This window comes from Solanum stenotomum, chromosome 2, assembly GCF_019186545.1.
Source record: "Solanum stenotomum isolate F172 chromosome 2, ASM1918654v1, whole genome shotgun sequence".
Lineage (NCBI taxonomy): Eukaryota > Viridiplantae > Streptophyta > Magnoliopsida > Solanales > Solanaceae > Solanum > Solanum stenotomum.
In genome coordinates, this window is record NC_064283.1 from 54,867,799 (window position 1) to 54,875,144 (window position 7,346).

Genomic DNA, 7,346 nt, shown 5'->3' on the forward strand with positions numbered 1-7,346 from the left:
GCCCCCCTCCCCCGCCACCCTCGTTAATTTTTTTCAAAGAAAAATATATTTTTGGTAAATATTTGAAATTTTAAAAAAGTTCATTTTTACGCCACCCCCAACCCTACCCCCTCCCCCCCTCCGGACATCCTCGTCAAATTTTTATTTTAAAAAAACCTTGTTTTGGGAAATATTTCAAATTTAGGGTGTGTTTGGTATGAAGGAAAATTTCCAATTTTCTCATGTTTGGTTGGGTTAAATGTTTTGAAAAATATTTTCCAAATCAACTCATTTTCCTCAAATTTAAGAAAAATGACTTCCCTTCAAAACTTAAGGAAAACATTTTCCAAAACTCTCTTCCAACTTCTAACTAAAAAAAAAGTTGTTGAAAAAATCAATTTATTTGATCCCTACCCTCAAACCAGCCCCCCCAACCACCCCCCCTCCAAAATAATAATTTAAAGTTTGTTTTTAAATTCAATTTTTTTACCCCACCCTCACCCCTACCCCCACCCCCTACCACGACCCCTCCCAAAAAAATATTAAAAGTTGTTTTAAAAGATATTTCTAATTTCAATTTTTTATTTTTTTACACCCCCACTTCCTACCCTCGCCCCCCCAGCCCCCTATCAGCCCCCCACCCCCTTCAAAAAAAAGAAAAAAATTTAAGTTTGTTTTTTTAAAAATATTATTTCATTTTTTCACCCTTACCCTCGACCCCCCTACCCAGCCCCCACCCACCCCCTACCAGCCCCCCCACTCCCCAAAAAAAATTTTAAGTTTGTTTTTAAAAATTATTTTCGACTTAAAAATTTCATTTTTTCACCCCTACCCTCGCCCCCCCTACCCTACCAGCCCCCCCACCCCACAAAAAAAATTTTAAGTTTGTTTTAAAAAAATATTTTTAACTTCAAACTTTCAATTTTTATCCCCTACTCTCTACCCCCCTACCCCCACCCCCTACCCCCACCCCCTACCAGCCCCCACCCCCCAAAAAAATTAAGTTTGTTTTTAAAAAATATTTTCAATTTCAACAATTATTTTCTACTCTAGTAAAAATAAAAGAAATTTTTCAAAAACTTTTTTCATTCATAAATCAAACACTAAAAATCTTTTTCGGAAAATATTTTCTACTCACCAACCAAAAATGAGAAAATAAGTCAAAAATCAACTTGTTTTCCAAGAAAACATTTTTTAGGAAAACATTTTCCTTCATACCAAACACACCCTTAATTTTTTTTTATTTTTACGCAATCCCCTACCCCTACCCCCTACCCCGCTACCCCCCACCCAGGTCACCATATAAAAAATTTTAAAAACAAATTTTGAAAAATATTTCAATTTTTTTTTAATTTTTTTTTTATGCCACCCCCACACCCCCGCGACCCTGTTAATTTTTTTAAAAATAAAATTGTTTTTGAAAAAAAAAATCTCGGGTCATGACAGGATTGAAAGTCTAGGTCAGATCTCAGGGTCGAATTTTGGAACGATCATCGAGGTCTTGTCCTAGTTTGGGTGTTGGAGTCGAGTCCTAGATCAATTATCGGGGTTGATTTTCGGATCAAAAATTATTTTCCTAAAGAGTAATTTTTAGTCTCAAGCCAAAAATAAAAGTTATTTTTTGAAAAATATATTTCATTCACCAACCAAACATTAAAAAATATTTTCCAAAAAATATTTTCTACTCACCAACTAAACATTAAAAGATATAGACAAATCAACTCAAGGATCTCAATAACAATATAGAAAACTCAATACTCAGAAATCAAGAAATCAGAACTCAATGATACTACTCAGCTCAAGAATACTCAAAATCTATGATAAATAATAGATTTCTCTGTTACTGAATTTAGATAGATATAGGGCATGGGGAAGAACTCGGTCCATCACAGTGATAGCCTTATATACTTTGGAGAACAAAGTTATTGAAGAAGTTTGAAGAAGAACATGATTGGAAAACTTGAGACCATAGCTTTTGTTTTCTTTGTGATTTTTCTTGGAGATGAGTTGAAAAGAATATTGGCTTGAAACCTTAGGATTCTTGAAGAGAATCTTGAACTTGGAGTCTTTAGATCTTCAGAAATTAGAGAAATCCTTTGTTGGAGTGCTTGATCTTTGGAAGAATGAGAATTGGAGATTTTGAGAGTTGCTATACGTATAATGATGGTATTAAGTTGTAATATGGACTAAAGGAAGTTGATTGAGGGTAAAAGTTCAAGAATACCCTTCTAGGAATATAAGAGGACCATAAAAATAAAAGAAAATGACCTTTTAATGAATCCCATCAACCAAATCGGCGATCTGGAGCCCCCTTCACCGATAATACTTGGCGAGTTTCCCAAAAGGGACTTTAGATTGCCTAAATAAATAGAAAATTAAGGTTTTTAAGACATTTGGGCAAGCTAATTCGTCAATTCGCCAACCCATTCAGCGGATCGTCGATTGAGCAGGTGAGTTTGCCAAATTTCCTAGTCCAGGTATGTTTCAGTAAAATGACTATAACTTTTTACTCCGAACCTGAAATAAGGAAAATTTATGGAGTTGGAAAGAAGACTCATAGGCCTTTAATTTGATAGATCATAGGTTACCTTATTCATTATATATTGAGAGATATGAACATTTAAAATTGACCATTATATGAACTCATGCATGAATTTTGCCAGCATGAATGCTTTGAACTTGGCTTGGTGTTTGAGGCCCCTTATGACCCTAGATCACATTAGATACTTCTGATACACCTGGTAAATGACCTTATACACAAGAGCATGCAGTACATTACCCGTTTTAAGCTCATATACTTATGCTGAACTATTTAGTTTTTAAGGGTAGAGTTGCGAGGTGTTATAGAATGATTCAGGTGCTAGCTTAGAAATTTTTGGGGTGTTACAATATCTCCCCTTGGGATCATTCATCCTGTAATGATGGATGAACTGAGCATGGAAAGGAAAAGAGTAACTCTTACTATATTTATGACTTCTAAACTTTCCTACTAACATAGGCAGAACTGATTCATACTAAGTGTTTTGAACTGTCTATATCATATAAGTCACAAATGATATGGATTTGAACATAGTCACGCTTTATATGATGTTATTTGACATGAAACAAGGGTATCTGGGCACTAAGTAAGAATAGGATTACTATGCCTTAAGCAATGCGAGTGCTAACTTTCAAGCCTAGCAACACATCTTAACCATGCCCTCCTTTCTGAATACCACACCTCATTAGCTGCAACTAACTCCTACAATGGTATATAATTACTCTTATCAAGGTCTAAGTCAAATTGTCTGCTCTTAGTGTGTTCAAGCCAAACTCTAAATCACAAGGTGCTAAACATGAGATGTTTATACTAATCTAAACCACAAGATTTAGGTTTTATACCTGTATAGAGATTCTCATCCAAAGAATATTACTTCTTACCACCACATTCAATCAACCTTGAGTCCTAATCAAAAACCATCTAATGCATTATGCATTCATCCACACTTAATCAACACCACATTCAAGGCTAAAACTATAACCATTCATGTACTCCTATTAACCAATCTTTCTAAGAATTTATCATTCTCTCGTCATCTCTACGAGTTGAAATTTCATGCATTACTACCAGTAACTGACTAGTTAATCTCATCTAACTATTGCTCATCTTAAAACCACATCTCCTTCTTTCTCCAGTTTTATAATCTTAGATGGAATAATCACACTACCACTACCACAATACGAAACATCAACCCTCTCATATCTATGATCACCCAACAACTATTAACAACATCATTCTCAAAACCAACAAGGATCACTGAAAGAGCTTAGAGAGAAAGATCATAAGCATGATTCATTTAAGACACCTAATATAAGAATACACATGACATAACACTATTTTGTTAGACATTGAGGTTAAGTCATGAATTCGTGAGACTAACCATACTATGTTATAGGAGTGCTTATATGAATAGGTTCATATCATGATGTTGATATCCATAATGTAACTTTATGGAGTAAGATTGAGATCAATGGGCTAAAGTCCTTGCTCCTTATTCTGGAAACTGAGCATAGATGTGAATATGTCTGAAGTGTATGAGCATAGGTCATGAACACAATTTTGATATTAGAAACATGAATATGATGTTGTAACGACTTAACTTTGAGAAATATCCTAGAGTATGAACGGATTAATGTATCACTAAAACTCTTTCTGAATACATCACTATCTGATTCTCCATACTTGACTTGGTTTCTCATCTTATAATCTCCCCATTAGTTTTGAAATCAACACATTAAAGCTATGGATCTATTCCATCATCTCTAAACTCGTCTACATTCGCTTTACACTATTACTCAGGAAATGATAATCCATGGGTACTAGACTCCCCATGTATAGGTTCTAATATTCCTTCCAAGACTTCTTTATGAGATGCTCCTCTTAACTTCTTCCTTCTTCTATAGAAGTATTTCTATAATTGGTATCCACTTTGTCTTATGAATCCGCTTAATCTAACTCTTAATAGTGTCACTTCTCCTTCTTGGATCACTAACACCACCCTTCTATGTTCATATCCATCTAATTGGAGGAAACTATCTTGAATCCCCCGCAATTAATCCATGGCCTCCTGAAGCAAATCAGTACCATGTGGCCTAGGCTTTGTAGACTCAAACCAACTAACTGGAGAGAGACAACATCTACCATACAAGCCCTTGAACGGGGCCATCAATACTAGAGTGAAGAAAATGAATTGTATGCTCCTATTACCCATTGGTGTGTGGGTGGAAAGATATTCTAAGGTTTGCACTAGTGCCCAAATCCTCCTTAAAGGTCCTCCAAAAGCTAGAAGTCAACTTAGAACCCTAATCTTAGATAATGGACACATACACACTATGAAGACGAACCATCTCCCAAATATAGATACGAGACAAACTCTTGGCACTAAATGAATATTGAACAAGGAGGAAGTTTGCTGAGTTGGTTAATCAATCAATGATAACCCAAATATTGTCAACACATCTAGAAGTCTAAGGAAAAACCATAACAAAATCCATTGTGATGTGATCCTATTTCCACCCGAAAGTGGATAATCCTTGAAACTCACCACCAGGCCTTAAATGTTAGGCCTTCACTAGTTGGCAACATAACCAACGAGACACCCAATCTGAAATATCTATCCTTAAGCCGTTCCATATATAGTGCTTCCTTAAATCATGATACGTCTTTGCAGTGCCCAGATGTTTGAATATCTAGAATCACGAGCCTCATGAAGGATCAGCTGAATCAAGTTCCCAATTCTCTATACAATGATACATCCATCAAATCTAAAAACCCTGTTTGAATCTAAGGTAGCCCGACTGACATCACTCTCTAATACTCGATCTCGAAGAGCCTCCAAGGTCTCATCCTCAAACTGGCAACCATAAATACGTGCAAACAAAGAAGACTAGACTCCCACAGAGGCCAACACACACCTATAATTTGAAATATCCAATTGAATAATCCTATTGGAAACAGACTGAATATCCAAAGAAAAAGGTCACTATATACTTGACCTTTACACTAGAAAGGAATGCTTGACTACCTATATTCACCATCTTTTGGCTCAAGGAATCTGTTATAATATTTGCCTTGCCCAGATGATAAAAAATAGAGAGGTCATTTTCCTTTAGAGGTAAATCCAATGAAGCTACCTCGAATTATGGTCTTTGTGGCTCATAATGTAATGAATATTCCATGCCTTGTATTAATGATATATTTGAGCAACTTCAGCATTTTGTGGTATTTTTGAAGATTGATTTGACATCTGATAACCACCAGTTAAGGATTAGGGTAACATGCATCCCTAAGAAATCATTTAGGAATCGCTATGGCCACTATGAGTTACTTTTCATGTCTTTTGGACTAACTAATGCCACTACTTCCTTTATGGACTTCATGATGTAGGTGCTCAAGCCTTATCAAGATTCGTTTTTCATAATGTTCATTAATGATATTCTAATAGATATATATTCATAGAGCAGAGAAAACATAGTAAATATTAAGGGATTGTGCTCTTGACTTAGATAGATCAGTGGCTTCATGCTAAGTTCTCAAAGTGTGAGATTTGTCTTGAGTCTGTAGTTTTCTTGGGGCACATGGTGCCCAAGGAAACAATAATGGTAGATTCTGTAAAGATTAAGGCAATTTGTGATTGAGCTAGACTGAATTTGATTACTGACATTTGGAGCTTCATCAGATTAGTGGGCTACTATAGATGGTTAGTGGAGGGTATCTCTACATTGCAACATCTTTGACTTGGTTGACTCATCTAGATGGTCCATTTGAGTGGTCTGAGGAGTGTGAGTTGAGCTTTTAGAAGCCGAAGGAGTTTCTTACTATAACTCATATATTGATTCTTCCAGTTGAGAGTGAGGGCTTCATGGTGTATTGTGACACATCCGACATTCGTTTGGGTTTTATATTAATGTAGTGGGGTTGGGTTATATATTATGCGTCGAGCGAGCTTAATTTGCTTGAGTGCAACTACCCCAATTATGACTTGGAGTTGGTGGCGGTAGTTTTTTCACTTCAGATATAAAGGCAATACATGTATGAAGTTTGTTGTGAGATTTACACTATTCATCCGCGTCTTTAATACATTAGCCATAAGGACCATAATTCGAGGCAACACAATTAGATTGAGCTCTTGAAGGACTATGACATCTCTATTTAGTACTATCCATGTAAGGTGATGTAGTAGCAGATGACTTAAGCCGGAAGACGGTGGGTATATGTAGTCTAGATTCTTGCCTTTTGTGGAGTGACCTTTGTCTTCGGACATTCAATTCTTAGCCAATATGATGATTCAGTTGGATGTTTTAGATTCTAGTCGTGTGTTCAACTATTTAACAATTTAGTCATCTTTGTTGAAGTAGATTTGTGGTTGTCACTTTGAGGATGAGACCTTTGTGTATCTTCGAGACTAGGTGTTAGAGGTTGATGCCAGACAGACTACTTTAGATTCAGATGGGGTTTTTAAATTTTGCTAGACATATCTATGTTCTGAGGGTTGGGGATTTGATTTAGTTGATCTTTGCATGGCCCATAATTCTAGATATTCTATCCATTCAGGCACCACGAAGATGTATCAGAATTTTAGGCAGCACTATTGCTAGACCAGTATGAGGAGAGATATTGTAGACTATGCATCCCATTAACTGTGTTTCTAACAGGTGAAGAACAAACATTTGAGGCATAGTTGTGAGTTTCAGAGATTACACATTATGGTGTAGAGGTAAGATCACATCACTATGGACTTTGTTATGGGTTTACCTTGGACTTCTAGATGTGTTGAAATTATTTGGGTCACCGTTGATCGATTGACCAAGTCAGCACATTTCCTCCC